The sequence below is a fragment of the Centropristis striata genome, chromosome 13 (genome assembly GCF_030273125.1).
Source record: "Centropristis striata isolate RG_2023a ecotype Rhode Island chromosome 13, C.striata_1.0, whole genome shotgun sequence".
Lineage (NCBI taxonomy): Eukaryota > Metazoa > Chordata > Actinopteri > Perciformes > Serranidae > Centropristis > Centropristis striata.
In genome coordinates, this window is record NC_081529.1 from 30,815,971 (window position 1) to 30,834,673 (window position 18,703).

An 18,703-nucleotide genomic window follows, 5' to 3' on the forward strand; every position below is an offset into this window, starting at 1 on the left:
TGTGTGTGTGTGTGTGTGTGTGTGTGTGTGTGTGTGTGTGTGTGTGTGTGTGTGTGTCAGCAGACAGCCCATTCAGAGATTCAGGCTGTAACTGATATTGATTATCACTGATTTTTGGAAAGGATGGATGCAAAACTGACCAATAATTATGGAAAACTGAAACAAGAAGGATGAGTATGAGATGCTGTTCTCATTCACAAATGACAAAGTTCTTTACTATTTATGACTATTTATTACCATCCATTCATCTACCTGCACTGCTGCTTTACTGTACATTCTTTACTGTATATATTTCTATAACATATTCATTCACTGTATATATCCTATAGCATATTCAATTCATACCTGCACTATATTTAAACACTGTTCATATGTAAATACTTTGCACTTTACTACTCTGCACTTCTGGTTAGATGCTAAACTACATTTCGTTGTCCTAGTACTTGTACTCTGTTCAATGACAAAAAAATTTAATCTAATCTAATCTAAAAAAAAAAAATAGTAGCTTTGGTTAAATAACAAGGAATTCAATACTTACCTTTATATTAAGTCACTCTGGGTTATTTTCAGGAAGAAATAAAATTTGGACAATGTGAACTAAAATGTAAAACGATGATGATCAAAATCATGGAAGTGATGATGCTGGTGACTCATTATGTGTCATGATGATGACCTCCCTCATGGATGGATTAGTGAAAGGGCCTACAGGCCACAGGCCCAGGGGCTGGAAGTGTCAGCCCCCCCTCCTCCTGCACTTCACCTACAACATGTTACTCGAAGAGACACGTACCAACCAGGAAGAGACTCAAAATGATCCCAAAGAAACCCAAAAAGACTACAAAGAGACCAAAACAACTACATGGAGACGCAAAACAGCTGCAAAGACACAAAAAGAGACTCGCAACGACTATTAAAAGGGGCAAAACAACCACAGAAAGACACAAAATGATCACAAAGAGACAGAAACACCTAGAAATAGAAGCTGAACAACTATAAAGTCTGCATGTCTGTACCCATGAGCTCATTGTACTTTTGAGTTTAAGGCAGAATAGCCAATTTATGTATCACATCTGGACATTTGGTACTTATTAACACAAAGAAATATGTAAACATGTCTAATAATTAGTCTTTCATCAGAAAAAGAATTGTCAATTATTTCTGATAATCAATTAATCCTTCTGGTAATTTTCATGCAAAAGTATCAGAAAATGCTGTTTAACACCCTCTCAAATATGGAGATTTGTTTGGACATCAACTTGGACTTTTTTACTATTTTCTGACATTTTATAGTCATTTTACAAAACGATTGTGTAATTAATTGAGACAACAATCATCATGTTAATCAATATTGAAAATAATTGTTGGCTGCAGCCCTTACCATGACTGTAAATAGCTAAATTGTACGGGTCCACAAGGGTCTTCGTATAAACAATCTTCCTATCCTGTGAGATCGCTTTTTCTTTTCCTCTATCTATTTTTATTTATTTTTTGGTATCTGTCTGTATGTTATGCTTTGGTGTTTGTATGTTGTGTATGGACTCTTAATTTTACTGTACAAGTGTTGCGTCATGTCTTGTGGTTCATGTTTGTTAGCGTTTGTGATTGTATATGTGTTGTGACTGTATTGACAGTTGTTGTTGTTGTTGTTTTTGTTTTGTTGATGATCTCAGAGAATGGACAATTTGACTTTAATGTTTGGACTCCAGGAAGAATAGCTATACTAATGTGCTGGTGCTAATGGAGATCCAATAAATTAATTAATTAAAAAAAATAATAATAATAATAATAATAATAATAAAATAATAATAATAATAATAATAATAATAATAATAATAATAATAAATTAATAAATACATGAATAAATAAAATAAAAAAGAATAAATAATAAAATAAAAAATAAATAAATAAAAATAAAAAAATAAATAAATGAGATGATGAGATAGGTGATAGGTGATAACACCCCCCTGTGTGTGGGCATGATTTGAGGGAACAGGAAGCAACTAGTTAACAGCAGGTTAACAACAGACTGGTCTTAACTTGTTGTGAGGAAGCTGGAGGTTGTGCTCCGCTGGGAGGTCTGGGAGGAGAGCCCGAGGGCCTGATAAACGAGACATACCAACAGGAGCAGAGACACAGACAGAGACAGCGTGCATGCACATTATCAGCCAGAGGTGACAATCAGCAGCGAGCCATAGGTCAGCCAACCAGGTGGTCTGCACTCCACCTTGTCCATTCAACTGGATCGCATAGCACAAGGCCAGCCTGAGGGCGTTGTGGCTGGAAACACTGTGTGGAGAAAGCGCTGCAACAGCTGGCAGAGTAATTAATGTAACTATTTTAATAGGCCTGTGAAGTTCATTTTAGGATGGTACCAGTGCTGTAAAAATGAATGCAATATTTTTATAATAAATGTCCATCTGCTAAAGCCGTTTATGTGACACGTTGTTCCTGCTGAAGCCTCTTTTTTCTTCTCAATTTACTGCACCGTGCTAATCGTTTATTTTTACTTTCAAAACAAGTAAAAATATCTAATCTCAATGAACCCACAAATACCTTAGAATTAGTGTATTCTAACTAATAACAAGTGCATTTTTCTTGATTCTAATGAAATACACGTGACCTTTTTTCTCAATATGTTGAAAAATATTCTTGAATTAATATTAAGTAAATGCTAGAGCCATCCTCTTGACATAATGATATGCATAGGCATTACAGCCGTTTATATGACACGTTGTTCCTGCTGAAGCCTCTTTTTTCTTCTCAATTTACTGCACCGCGCTAATCGTTTATTCCTCAGCTGCATGAGTGACTGTGTGTGTTAAAGTATGTGATGCTACTGCAAAATGACTAATACAAGCCGGTGACAGGCAGGTTCATCATGGCCCACAGAGTTGTCATGATGACATCACAGGTCAGTTCCTCTGCATGGATGTGCACCTTCACTGAAATGAAACATGAGTCACGTGTCTTGTAGGTGTTTTCACGTCGCACCAGGGTGGGAAACTGGGAGTCAGAGGAAGAGGTGAGAGAGCAGGACACACAGTAGGAGACTAGGAGAGAGTGATTGTTTGTCAAGTGCAGGAGTGAGTCATAGAAAAAATTAGCATCGTCTAGTCACCGTCTTTCTCTTTCTTTCATTTCAATGTGTCTTCTTTTGTGTTTTCCGATGATTACGCCCGCCATTACCTCTAAAATGTCACTTGAAGAGACACATATGGACCATGAAGAGATGCAATATCAGCAGAAAGAGCAACTGAAAGACAAACAATCGACCAAAAAAAGAGGAAAACAACCACAAAGAGACCGCCACAAAAAGACAGAAAAGACCATGACCATGAAGAGGTGCAAAATTGTCACAAAGAAACATAAAAAGGACAAAAAAACAGACAAAAAGACCACGAAGAGCCACAAAATGACCACAAAATGACTAAGTGTACACTGCAAAAAAGGTGTGTCTAAAAACAAGATAAAAACACTAAATCTGAGGGAAATTATCTTGCTGCATGGACAGATAATTTCACGGGACAAGATTTCTTAAATTAAGATTATTAAATCTAGAAATAAGCATGTTGTATGCTTAAAATAAGAAATTAACATCTTAAAACAATATAAATTAAAACTGCAATCTCTGGCCCAAGCAGAGTGCAAATTATTTGTTTCTTACCAAGATTTTTTTTAAAAAGTGCCAAGCGCTCATTGTCTCATAATCTGTCTATGGCTATTATGGAGAAAGAAATCTCAAACCTGAGTTTGAGATACATAAGAGTGAGGCACATATAAGCTAAAGAGGATGGAAGAGGTGAATGAAAACATTTACACTGCAAAAAGTAAGCTCTTAAAAACAAGAAAAAAAGTACAAAACTAAGGTTTATTTTGCTTAAAGATAGCAAAATTATCTGCCAATGGAACAAGAAAATTTGGCGTGTCAAGACTTTCAAAACAAGTAAAAATATCTAATCTCAATGAACCCACAAATACCTTAGAATTAGTTTATTCTAACTAATAACAAGTGCATTTTTCTTGATTCTAATGAAGTACAGTTACAAAGATTTTTATCTGTATGTAGAATACTTTTCTTAAAATTCTTGAAATAAAGCAAAAGCCGTGGAATCTTTATATCAAACAAGTGAAACAGTCTAAAATAAAAACTGCTTACTAAGAAGAAATATCTTATCAGACAAAAAAATAAGTAATATCCCCTTGATCAAAGATATTTCATCTTACTTAGATTTCAGTTTTTGCAGTGTATAGAGAGAAAATGTAGGCAATGTAGGGGTAGAAGAAGAAATTCAACCATAAGACTAGAAAATCATTCTCTCTCCCTCCTTCTTTTTCTGTATAAACTATTAGGCAACATGTTTACTGGCAACTGAGGTCTGTGTACCTAACAACATTAACCCCATTAAATGGTTTTATAGATGCTGGTGCACAGTAAATCGAGCCATAAAGACGCTGCGGAGAGGACGCTCTCCGAGTGAGGTGATGACTCCCGTTTCCCCCTAAGGCCACACATATTTCCCAGTGAGAGAAGCGTAGGAAAAAGGGGGGACATTTTTTAAGAATGTGGTGGATATGAGTTGCATTGCCTTTGGGGAAGTGAAGCGTTCCTTTTAGTCTGTGTGTTCTTATCATCTATTTCCATTATAAAATGTAGTGATTGCTTCAGAGTCTCGATCTTGAAGCTGGGACAGAAGTTATTTTGGGTGAGTTGCAGTTGAGCTTCGTTTAAGATCAGTTTTAAAGTCAGAAAAAAATAAAATAAAGATGAAAGTCAAATATTCATTCGTAATTAAATGATCTTAGTTTGCTCTATGTTATAAACAGCAAACTCTGGACTTTTCATGACGCACTCTTCCATCTAATTATTTGGCTGGTTAATCATTTTTGTTTGTTTTATTGGCAAAATCCTACATATAAATACTATAAAATAAAATATACCCTACTTAGGGATAAAGAATCCATAAAATAGAATATATAAATAATAGAAAGAGCTGCCCCCGATCCAAACTTTAACAATAAAATGAATGATAAATACAGGCATTTAATCATTATCCATGCCCAAATAAGGACCCTGAGGTCAGTATTGGTGAATCAAGTCCTTTAATATACCCTCTGCCAAAATGTGCTTAAATATCTCTTCTATCATATTCTTTAATTACCCATACTATGATACTTCTTAAATGTTTTAGAAATTAAAAAAAAGGTTGGGTAGGAGCACCTCTTGGACTCAAATTGAGTTAGTTTGAGCTGTTTTTTGGATGATACATGTAGCCAAAAATCACAAGAAAAATCCAAGGAACTCTTGAAACAATTAAAATGCCTTTACTGTAATGACATAGTCAAGTTAGACCTTAAAACAAACACACTTTTTGGCATCAAGCTTGAGTCAAAACCTTTTTTTTGGCTTGATTTTGGGTCAAACATGACGATGTCATTACAATGAAGGCTTTTAAATATTTTTAAGAAAATACCCAGGAGTTTTCTACTGATCACAGTCTCATTGGATCAAAGCGCAGGACCTGCTATCTCAGTACAGTAAGTGTTCACATTATCATCCATAACCCAATCTCAACTTGATCCCAGTGCGGCTGAACTCTGACCCTGCAATGAAAGCAGAGAATCTCACACTTCAGTGTGCTGGGGAACCATAAAAAGATAGCTGACAATAGAAACTCAACGCTGATAGCTGCATATTCACAAGTTACGATACCTGCAACGGCCCTGTTTCCAGTGAAAGCGATTACACATTTTCCACTGGGCATCCCCGTTCTATGACGCCTCATAATGTCAAAGACCAAGTGGATTACAGTGTGGATTGCCTTGCAACAGAGAAACAAACACAGATCTTAACCTGGTGTCTCCCCAAGCACCACCCAGCCGTATCACGAGCATGCATGAGTCACGGACACAAGCAGCAGGTCCTTTGCAGACTACTGAGTGATCTCCTCCCTGCTCCTCAGGGTAGAATTAGCCCGTGCTAACTAAAGCCCTAACTAGCTCATCAGTGTCTATGATGACAAAGTTGATTCCATTAGTGGTTTGTGTTGATGTCTTTAGTGTGGAGCCGTGTGTTATTTGACACGAGCTCGTGTCCTGTAATAGGCCCATTAGAAACAGCGGTAACATTTATGGTTGGGTTACTCATGCACACACACACACACACATACACACTCACACTCACAGGGGTAAGTAATTCAGGTGAAGTTTCCCAGGAGCAAAGGTACATTCCAGAGGCTGGTAGCGATATAGATTGGACTTGGAAATTATCCAGAGCAGAGTGCATATCCAGGGCAACCTCTACACACGTAAACAAGCAGCCGCACATACACACATTCACACTGAGAAAGGGTCAAACACACACTCTCGCTGCTTGTTCACCTGAATATTAAGCAGTGGAGGGAGGCCAAGTACAGCAGCCATACTTACAACTGGCCGCAGCTGCTCTTTTATAGGGACGATTACTGGCAGCCATTTACAGGCCTTCATCTCTCTAACATGCATAGCAACCTGAATGAAGTGCTCTGTGGGGCCTCTAAGCACCCCTCTGGACCCCTTTTCATTTAGGTGTGCAGGCATTCAGGGGGCACAATGCCCAAACTGCTCTTTCATAAGTCACAACTGCATAGTCGAGTCCACCTCTGGGGTAAAAAAAATTACGCCACATGCACACATAAGTGCACAAAGCTGGTGGTACAAGGTATGCAGGGCAAAGTTCCAGCTGCAACACATTATACATTACAGCAGCACACTTCAGTTGTTAAGGGACCGCGGCATCCTCTCCGTGTGATCTCCAGATCTGTCAAACTGCGGTCTGCTCTTGTCATAACTCTGCCTTGACTTTTTCACTCTGTACCTCTGCATGAAAGCCATCCTTAGAGAGCTAGAAATAGGCGTTCGGTGTGAAGGAGAAATGACACCGAAGAGAGAAAATACTGGGAACGCGCTGGAAGAAATCCGAGTGTGTGTGTTTTTGCACGCTCCCTGCAACCTCAGCATCCAGTTCCTGTCGGCTCCAAGGTCTGACCCCATCATTGAGGTCAGGGATGGACTCCTGACAGCAGCCTCTGACCACGACTGTAAGGAGGATGCTGCAAACAGCAAGCCTCAGCTCCAGATGTTGAAAGGACATTTTGAAAATAGACTTGCAGCTCAGGTATGAACAAACACACACATATGCTGTAAATGTGGGACTACACACAGAACAGACAAGCTTATGCACTAACACTCACACACCTGCACTCTCTCATGTGCATTCTCCAATTTCCACAAATGGACGGACAGACAGACATGAAGCAATTCCTTACATGCACAAGTCCTTACATGCAGTTCCCCCTGTCCCAGTTCATTTTCCCCTTAAAACACTGCCTCTTTATTCTCTATGAACAAAAAAAAAACGTGCTCTCTCTGCACACACACACAGAAAACGGGGGACTTCCAGCCACTGAGAAATAGCAGCGTAATTGCCGGTGCTCTGTTGTCTATCAAGACGTGACCTTTTCAACATGTGTGTGCCGTGTTGGGAGCGGTGGGAACCGGCGAGGAGGAAGACAGGGGTCTCCCCGGCTCTGTGGTGGTCTGACCCAACCTCCCCCCCTTCCTCTCTCCACTTCAACTCCCCCAAAACACTGGGAACTCCCACTGCGTCCCCATGTTCTGTGGGTTCGGAGGCTAGTAGGGGAGGACACGGCTAACCCACAAATCAGACTCTTGGCAGGGGGACATCAAAGGCGGAACAGGACGACATGGAAAGGACAGAGGGAGACAGAGCTGCCCTGTCTCACTGCGGTCCCAAGGGGATGGAGGAAAATTCAAGGTCTATGTGTAGCGCTCAGACATTAAAGTGGCACAAATGTACACTTTCTGTTGGTGCCAATGGGAAAATAGCTGACTGGTATTGCCTTACATGAATCTGGCCCTCAAAAAAGGACATTAAAGAATGAAACATATACAGGGACATACTCATAATAAACACATGAGAGTTTATAGGATTATGCATCAATGCTAAGCGGAAAAAAATGGCTTTGACTAGCAGAGGAAGTCATCCAAACAAATAGCAAGTAACTAATATCAGGAGTGAAGCAGTAGATGTGGGGTCCATGAGAGCAGTGGCGGTTCTACACAGGGGCCTACAGGGGCCTACAGGGGCCACTGCCGCTGTGAAGAAGCTCTTGGCCCCTGCTGTGGCCCCTGTGTCAAATTAATATTTAAATGATCAATTTATAACGATGAACGACGGAACAATTCTTACCTATTTTCTGTTCAAACAATATCTCATCGTGCACAAAAGGAACCCAGAATGTGTCCATTATATAATCGTTTAATTGTGCAATAAAAGCTTGTGTATATATATAAAAAAAGATCATTCTCACTATTCTGCACTTTCAAAATAAAAAAAGTAATTGTGCACAAAAATGAGAAATGTCATTGTCGTGCAAAAATAATTATTGCTGGTAAGTCTCATTGATTCAATCAGTGTATTTGTATCTTCGAAATATACTTCAATGAGATTTTTAAATGAGCTAAAATAAAGGTTTTGAATGCTTAAATATAATCTTTGCTGTTTTTTAATGGGCCCCTCCGATTAAACACTGGCCCCTGCTTGGCCCCCACAGTAAAACTGGTCTAGAACCGCCACTGCATGAGAGAGTCTTATATGAATACTAATAAATGAAACATATCATAAGGAAAATGGATCACTCACAGGTCCAACGACAAGTTGTCTTTATGACATGACAGGAAAGCTCAGCTCTCAGAGGGGGAGCACAAAGCTGTTCTCAGAAATGTATTAGGAGCCTATAAGCCCATAATTACACCAATTGGCATGTCAGATGGGGCTTTCACTTCTTTATTTACCCTTCTTTCTCCTCTTGTCTTTCACTAGCCCCGCTCATGGTGCAGGGACCATGAGATGGGGAAACTAGTGGCGGCCGTGATGATGTGTGCATGTTGGGGGGTAGAGGTTCTGTATCGGGGAGATTAAGGGGAGATTTCTCTGCTTCGTGACAGAGATGAAGAGGAAAGACTTGGATGGAGGGAGGAGGAGAGATGGAGTGAGGAGATGAGGAAGGTTTGCAAGGATTTGAAGGAAAAGACACAACTGAAAGGAAACCCATGGATTAAAAGGTGATTACGACCAGTTAGAGAATCCACTTTGTTGCACCTGGTTACTCACCATTCGGCATCAGCCCCAGGGCCCAGTACGGCTGGAGGTGTGCTATGACATAAAGCAGGGCCACGAACTGTGTTTGAGATTTTCCTCAACATAGCACCATTCCTATAGCAACCACAGCTAACTAAGAAAAAGCACTTAACCTCCAGGAGAGAAGCCCTACCTAGTTTATGGGCCGTACCGTGATGCTATTTTGCACGCATCGTGGTAACGATTAACAGTGGTAATGTGAGCCCCCTACCCCAACGAGCTCCCAGCTAGCTCCTCTGGAAGAAACACTATTGCTGCTTTTAAAAAATAATTACAGCAGGTTTTTGGCTCTTTTATTGTTGGTGTTATTATTGGAGGCCATAAAAGCAGTGCCAGATCCAGCACTGAGAGATGTTTGTCAGTGAGAGAGAGAGTAAGAGAAAGAAAGGGAAAAAATGAGAAGACAGGATGGAGTTAGCAAGACCGCCATTCTTTTTTCCCTTGCTGTTCTTGCCTTTATTTGACAAATAACAAGAAAAAAAGGGGAAAAGGGAAAAAAACCCAGCACACATCCCAGTCTGCAGTAGGGCTGTCAAAATGGACCAAAAATGGAGTTTGAATATTCCCTATAACAAAAACACATAGGTTTGTGTGAGGTCATGGCATTGTCAGACTAAAGAACCTCTTCCTAAAGATGACTGATTTTATGTTTATATTTTTATGTTTTAAATAAAAAAGGTGGGCTGGTATCAAGTGTGTTAATTTTTTTTTTTTTAAAGGCCCACAGGTGGCAGGATACTCTAGCAACAGTTTGAGTTCTTCGGAGTTTACGGGATACACTTGAACGCACCTTGAAATCTGCCGCTGCCCAAACGGTTTACCGTCCGTTGTTTACGTGAACTCAGGGAGGTTGCTGCAAAATGTTGCACACCGGTACCTTCACTGAAGCAAGTGGATTTCCCAGTACAGTTGTTTCCCCATCGGTTCTGAGTAGACGTGGTGTCTGAAGAAGAGCAGCTGCAGGATAACGTTACCGGTAAGCCACGTGTTGTTTATCCTCTGGACGGGGGCTAGTCTGCGCCCACTCGTGGTGAAAACCTGCACAATTTGCTGGTGAATGTTGGAGGGGGAAAAAGGGACATTTTAGTGTTGTACCTATGTTTGTCTTGACTTGGGGCAGTCAGCTTCAAACTGGGACGCCCGGTTAGGATATGCTAGAGTGAGAACTGAGAAGCTAACAAGCTAACTAGCTAACTAGCCTGCTACTTGCGTCTCCGGTGGCACACCTGGTAGAGCATATTATAGAGGCTCAGTCCTCGTGAGTGGGCGGGTTCGAATCCGGCTCGGAGCACTTTCCCTCAAAATATCTCTCCATCAATAAAGCTATAAAATGCCCAAAAAATTATTTTAAAAAAACAACAAAAAACTAGCCTGCTACTAAATGAGTAAAATGAACCTACTTTATCCTTTATTTTTTTAATGGTTCCTCCACAAGGTTAAAATAGTTTTGGATTTTTTATTAGTCTTAGTTTTAATTTCGTTGTGAATTTTTGTCTTCAAATTCACTCAGTTTTTAGTGTGAGTTTGCTAGTTTTAGTTCAAACATATGGCTATAACCAGATGAGTGAAGACTTTAACCCTGTAGCATACCTACATGCAAAATAGTAAATAGTCTTATTGTTGCAAGCCTGTTGTAAAGAGCAAAACATCATTATCCAGGCTGTGAAGTTTTTGTGAAAAAGTTAGTTAAACAGTATGATTATCAGTGGGAATGGGTCCCTGGGTAAAAGACAAGACTTGCACCTGGGAGGCCAGAGTTGGAGACTTGGAGAGATTTTGGCGTATTATTTAAGTTTTTTTCATTTTTATAATGATGTGTAAAACTGTTCAATGCAAGTTGTGTACATATATTTTAGCAAAATAGGTAAATATGTCCCTTGTGGCAACAACATATGTCAATGTTGCTAGAACGTCCCGAAGGGATGTCCAACTGACAGCACGACTTTTCATTCTGAAGGCGTCTGCCAGTGGTGGTGAGACAGAGTGATCATGTGGTGCGCTAGCTATCTAAAAATGATAAACAGTAAATTCATGAACACAGCCGTTGCGGTAGTGTTGCTCTTTTTTAATTTTTATGTTTGGGTGTCTGTTTTTTTTTTTTTTTTAAACAATTGAAATACATATTCAAATGTAGAATATTTGTTGCCAGCCCTAATCTGCTTTACCCTCGAGGAACTCCTGAGAGCCCCATACTTGTTTTATGTCAAGCGATCGATGCCTGTAAGAGTGACACATTGGTCGATGTTTGGATGCATGCACGTGTGTGTGTTTGTGCATAGCAGGGGTTTGCTGTAGGATCTAGGACTCAAATTGGAAAAAATAACTTTTTTTGGTCCCCAAGCCTTTGATGCCAACCCATACTGTCATTATGGTACACAGACCAGAACCATAATAACACCTCTCCGCCTCCTCCTCTCCTAGGACTCAAGATGAAGTGTCAAAATCCCAAGGCAAAGGGAGATCACAACAAACTGATTATCAACAGGAAGTGGCTCCATTATGGGCTTAAAGATAGGAGAGAGTGCTCTCTGGTTACAGCACTCACTCAAATCCACACATTCCTTCAGGGTTTAGGGAGAGCCGGGTCACCCCTGTGGACTCTGCTCCCCAGCCATTGCCTCAGCCCAGGGGCATTGCTCACGGTACAGCTGGGACACTGAAGGGATTTGGGGGTCCTTCAGGGGGGGCTGGAGGGTTGTGGATGTCTGGGGTGGCCTGAAAATCAGTAGACACTTGACAGCCTTTGCCTTGTGACTTTGCACACCTGCAGTGAGTGGCTGTGATTTGGGGGATGAGGTGAATCCTCTGTGATGTGAGGGTAGACTTAGTGAAGCGCTAACATCTAATAGACCCAGACGCCTTTGTAATTCCTGGGGAAGAGGCCAATTCTTACCCAGATATTGAAGAATGTCAATACACCCAGTGCAAATCTGAGCATCGCATCTGAAAAGCTAACAACTGATTTAGAAACACAAGTTGCTTTAAGAGTCTGAAGCAAATCATTCATCTAAAATGCCTCAAAGCTAATGCTCTATTAACATTATCTGAGACCACTTCCTTAACAGTCCAACGGGGACTTTTCGTCATTGCATTCCTTCATCTTCCTAATGTGATTAGTACAGAGTTCGACTACTTTTATGATCTGCACACAAAACCCTAACGGTTCCTCTGAGAGTAGGAGGCTCTGAATAAAAGGAACAATTGAGACAATTGCCGAGCTGCCTCCCCAGGGAGTGAAGTCAGAGTCGAAGTGAAGAGATGGATTGTGCTGCGTTGGGCAACGTGGGCAGGAGATTGCAGAGTCATGTGCATGATGGAATATCTCACTCAGAAAAATGCTACTCACCCTTTTTTCCTCTTGAGCATGCAGAATATTGGGAGAACATTTCAGTCTTTTGTTTGTTGTTTCTACACGTCGTTCGAAGGCGAGTCACCAAGGCTGCGTTTGCTGGGAATAGCTTTGAAACTGAGGCCAAAAATTGAGGCGAGTCAGGGAGGCCTGAGCTCAGTGTTGGTACATGTATACATGTGAATTATTTACTTGTCGTCCAGCAGGAAATGAGGAACGATAACAAGCTTGGGAAAGAAAAGCAGAAAAACAAACAGATGATATCTCCTCCCCTTGTTCATTTCTTGCTTTCTCTCGTTCTCCTTTCTTTTCTCTAAGGCGGTCGGCTGGTTCCTTCTGCCAATGAAAAGGCAAAGGACCTGTCCCTGTACAGACAGCGGCAGTTAGTGGAACAATCTTTTTTATCACTAGAACTGGCTTATGACTCCATGTCATAAGCCAACAGGTGAACCCCGCCCTCTCGCCCAATGTCGGCTGGTATAGGCTTCAGCCCTCCGACACCTGAGTGTGGATATTCGGTTAAGGACAATGAATGAATGAATGAATGAATGAATGAATGGCTTATGACTGTTACTTTAACTAGAAAGATGGTTGACAAGTGAAGGGGAATGGCGGCAATTTTTACTGCACATGTGAAGAAAGTTGTATAAAGCTTTTTGTGGCTCCAGAGGGAGCTGCAGAAAATCTGATAAATTGCCTCAAGTGATGCCACTTGTGAAGGTTGGAAGTTTGAGAATGAATAAAAACTTGAGGTGTGGGGTTAGAAAGAAGGGATCTTACCAGACCTCCGAAGCTCGCTCCCTATCTCTGCTTGAGTTGCATTGTGGGTAATGTAGGTGTAGTTTTGACAAGAAAGAAGAGTTTGGGATTAACACTGTATCTCTGGTGATTGTTATACTTTGCAATGGGTGCAATGCTAGATTGGTACTTTTTTCTTTGTTTGTTTTGGTTTGCTCTAGGAAAACCATAACTAAATGTCAGTACCCAATCCATCCCAGCTGCCTGGTCAGTACTACACATGTGCAACTCTCAATACAGATAAGAGCAGACCTGGGCATTAGGTGGCCTGGGGGCCACATCCGGCCTGTTGGCTGTCCCTTTCCGGCCCGCGTGAGGTTACCCCGAAATTAGAAATCAATACAACCACAGTGCTTTTATTTTAAAGGTGATTTACCTATGTGCGTGCATGCATAAGCACCTGCACAGTTTTATCTTGTGAAGAAACACTTTTCTTTTTGCACAGGGTGAATAAATTGTTTGTTTGCTGCATAAAATACATGCTGTATATTGTTTTTGTGGTTTGAATGGTTTTCAATTTTCAATTTTTTTACTGCTATATTTGACTAACTCCACATTAACATAATCTTTTCATAACATATATTCTTAACACTAACAGCTCTAAAACCATATAATTTACTGCATTTTATAAAGCAATGAAATTCATATTGAGCAGATTTTTTTAATTTTAGAGTATTGGTTTACAGCATCTCATGTGGCCCCTTTGGGAAAATGAATTGCCCACCCCTGGATTAGAGGGTAGTCAGCTACTTCCATCTTCAGCTCCGGAAAAAAACGAATGTAAATAATGTTAATAATTTAACAAAACTTTGGCAAAAAAGAGGTGCAATGACAATGTGACGCTAATCTTGCCCAGTCAGAAATGGGTGTTCTCCATTCTCATACACATTAAATTTCTCATGAAAGGAATGCTTCATAAAGATGTCAAACTGTTAAGTCAATGTTAACCAGTTTGCTAACTAAATGCTAAGCTGAAGATGGAAGTAGCTAACAAGTGAGCCACCTTGAGAGTTGCACATGCGCAGTAGCCCATCAGTCAGGATGCTGAGAATGATCGGACCCTGACACTGACCACCAAGCCATTCTGTCGTCACTGTGTAGACTGCTATTAGACTGAGCCGGACCTTGTGATGATCTCCTGACCCAATTTTTGACTCTCCTTCTCCCCCTGACCCTGGCTCGACACCCCCTCTCATCCCTAACCTCTCAATCCCATCAGCCTCCGATTGCTCAATCACCTGTGGCCAGGCCTGGGTGCTGACCTTTGACCCGGGAAGGTCGCGATTAGAGCTGAGAATCAGAGCAGCAGAATTGGGGACGAGGCAGAGATGAGATGCCCCTGAACCGAGAGCTTCAACCCAGCCATCTGAACCATGGCACAGTCAGGTCGCCACACCCGATATATTAGACGAGAAAAGAGCTGCGTATCAAAGGCTCCGGTCATTAGCGCAGGCGGTTGGGGGTTGATTTTTTTTCCCACCAGGGTGTAGGGATCATGGAGGAGGGAGAAGGCAGCCAGAATCAATGGAGGTTGTAGCCTAGTGTTGGCAGGCATTTTAATTAGCCTGGATCTCCCCAGACAAGGGATATAAGGCAGCAGAGATGGTGGCTATGGGAACACAGAGAGAAGGAGAAGAGGACAGGAAACAAAAGAGAGAGAATCAGGGAGAGAGAGGGGGGTTGAGGGTCGCACGCCCAGGGGCTACACTCACTGTGCCAGATCTAAATATGCAGCACCAAATAAAACATCCTCTCATGAGATCATGGGTGGCTATGTCTGGCCATGGGATGCAACAAGCACACACACACACACTCATACTAAATCACTCCCAGCCATCTTATCTTGTAAAATTTTGGCAACCCTTATATATAAAATGTGGAATTTGGAGGGATGCACTTAGGAAGCCATCCTGTAAACGAGGAGGCTAAATGTTCCCATGCTGGGATAAATTCTTTAAAATGTATCTCCGTGGTTCTCAGTGGACTTCACACCACTCGGAGTGCATCTAAAAACCAAAGGAAACCATGTTCGAGGTCCAGTAGCTGGCGTAGCAATTCTTTACATTCCTCCTCCTCCTCCTGTGTGCTCATCGACTCCTCCGCCTCTGTCTTTATCCTCTGAGTCCTTTCCGTCTCCTCCTTCTACTCCTCCCCACCAGCTCACCGACTCTGGGCTCTTGTTTGTTTGGACAACAAAATGCACAGGAGTCTTGGACCGAGCATACTCAGTTGTGGGAGTAGCTGGAAGTTGTAGTAGAGCCAAGCAACAAAAAAGGGATGGAGGGAATAGAGGAGATGGAGGTGCAGTTGGGGTCATTCATCCTCCTGAGTCCCTGCTACTGTTGCTTCCCTCCTCTCATGGGCCGCTTCTGTTTTGTACTGAATGAGAGTGAAGAGAGGCACAGAGCGATGAGTAAGAAGCTTGCTATGAGCTATCAATGGAAAAACATATGCTTAATCTCATAACAACTAGAAAAACACAATGTGTAGTCGTGAGCGGCTTAAGTTCTACCACTACATACAGCAGTGGTTCCCAAATGGTATGCTGTGAGACAATCCAGGTGTGCCATGGAATTTTGTGAAACCATACACTATTAATGGCTCATAGCAGTATTTCCAAAATGAGTGCCTGCTACTGGCAGCAGCAGATCATTGTGTCATCATACCTGTTTGTATTAACTGCTATTTTAAACGCGTGGTTAATGTTGTCAAGAGGTCACAGGTTGTTTCGCTTTAGCACAAAAACAGTTATGGACCTGCACTTATATAGTGCTTTTCTAGTCGCTTTACACTAGACTGCGCTCATTCACACACACATTCATACTGGTGGCAGAGGCTACCCTAAATGGTAATGATACTTCGACATGTAGGCTGCCATGGTCAGGGATCGAACCACCAACCCTCCGATCGGTGGGCAACCTGCTCTACCAACTTAGATGGAGGCGCTGTGGCTTGGCTGATTGTAATCAGTTGCACCTGCTTAAACCACCAATAATGACCCATATGAGACTTTGGTCAAGTGGCCCATATTGCAGAGCATTAGAAAAACAACAACACATAATTATACATAAACATATGGTTGCTGGTAAGGCTTTATAGAAGACAGTTTGAACAGTAAATAAATGCTGGAAGTGAAGTAGTTATGAGGTCGACGTGACTACTGGAAGTAGTACTGAAAGAGTTATATGAATACAGGCGTGCCTTGAGATTTTGGCTTGCACTTTGGTGTGACTTGGAAAACCACTGACATACAGTATAAGACCATAAAATGCAGATCCTTTATTTAAAAACAAAACCATGTTCAATTCTGTAATTGTTTTCCACCAAATATGCTCTGGTCTTAAACCAGTTTCACCAAGGAAGATGCTTCTCGCAATCCAAACTTCTCAAGCAAATCCCAGGTAATTTGAGTCAATTTTGGTAACAGGTTATGGAAGTTGAGTCCTTAGTTAATGCAAGTCAAGTCACTTAACCCAACCGAGTATTTTTTTTTTGCATGCGTAATGACACTTTAACCATAGCATTGTCACAACATAGAACATTATTTTTCAGCTGATAACGGCCATTCAATTCAAAGAAAACCTGATTTCTTTTGGTCGACATTAGACGATCTCAGAGCAACTCTTTGCAGTGCTTCATCTTAAGGTGAAGAAAATCTGAGATCTTTAACTTTGCAGACATTTTTTGAGAAATAATTCCTATAAAAAAAAAGTCATTTTTAATTGCTCGTTGTTGACATTGATGGCTGAGCTCCTCTTACCTGATGATCATGTTGCTTTCAGTGTGAAAGTCCAGTTACCTGAACTCATGTTGCTTCGCTGGTGAAATGTTTTTGGCCTCGGACGGATTATGGGACTATGAAAGCATAAAGGACCCAAACACTGAACTGACTGACCTGAATTAAAAGTTGGTAAAAGAGTGTGTGAAAGTGTGTGTGTTTGGTTGGCACATTGCCATGGTATCAAGGCTTCATCTTACTGCTCATGCGACACTGCCAAGTTTTGTCCTCAGCTAGCCCACCCAGTAATGGCCCTGCCTAATCAGGTGCTGTGGACACACACTAACACACACACACACACACACACACACACACACACACACAGGTCAGCTCAGGTTGAGTTGTCATTCTGATGTTACCTGTGTTATGAAAAAGGCTTTCTACGGGAGAGACGTACATGGTGGTTGTTTGACAAAACAATCCCAGCTCAAGGTCCACTTACAAGCCTTTACTGTGAATGGAGTCAATCCGTCCACACAAACTCCACCCACTGATGATGCTTGGTTGATCTTTTGACATGGGAGCTCACTATCTGTTACGATTAGGGATGCACGATATTGGATTTTTGGCCGTTATCCAATATGCCGATTTTTTTACTACTCATTTAGCCGATTACCGATACCGATATTTTTTCCCGCACAACTAATACCCACAATCAGGGCAAATTTGGCCAATTCCCCAATTGACATAATAAGTAAACATAACCTGTGTTCACTGGGAACATGTGAAAAGTGCAGCTGTACAGCAATTAAACCCACATTGAATAAAACTACAAGTACCTTACAGACTGCTGCTTCAATTCAAATTTAACTTAAAACAGGAGCCCAATATGTGACGACTCAATCTGCACTGTGCAAACAAAATCACAATAAGTACAAAAAATATAAGCAGCTTCAGTCCCTAATCACAACATAAATAAATAGGAGGGCTCAGACAACACTGCACAATTCTAGGAGCTATAAACAAGGTGCAACAGAGAGGTGATGTGCACCCCATTATTTCATTACTTTATTATATCGGCGGATATCGGCGTGTTGGCCGATGTCCGATAGTTCATTTTCCGATACCAATAATGTGCAGATAAATATCGTGCATCCCTACTTACGATTGCATCCAAAGCACTAAAACGTTCATTCTTGACCTTGGAAATAGAAACAATCACAACGCACGGTCCACGTATTTGCTTTTTTCTAGAACCTACAGCCATATAAAATTTGATATATTTTTCCACAATTCATCCTCCTTTTGGGTATCTACAAATACCTGCTATCTCTCAGGCATACTGTGAAGGAATTGTAACTTATTCTCAAAGGATTTAATTTAATTTTGTGGACAAAAAATACAGTTAAACAGTGAAATCATATTTTATTGTATCACAATACTCACCATATCGCAATAATAATCACCCATGTATCGGGATAAAATCATATTGTGGGGCCTCTGGTGATTCACACCTCTAGGAATTTGTCTGCTTGGCGTTTTTCATTGTTACATACATTGTTTTGAGAAATATCCTGCACAGTATACCTTTAATATGTTACGCATAGTCTGAAACTTTGTTATTTATGTTAAAGGGTAC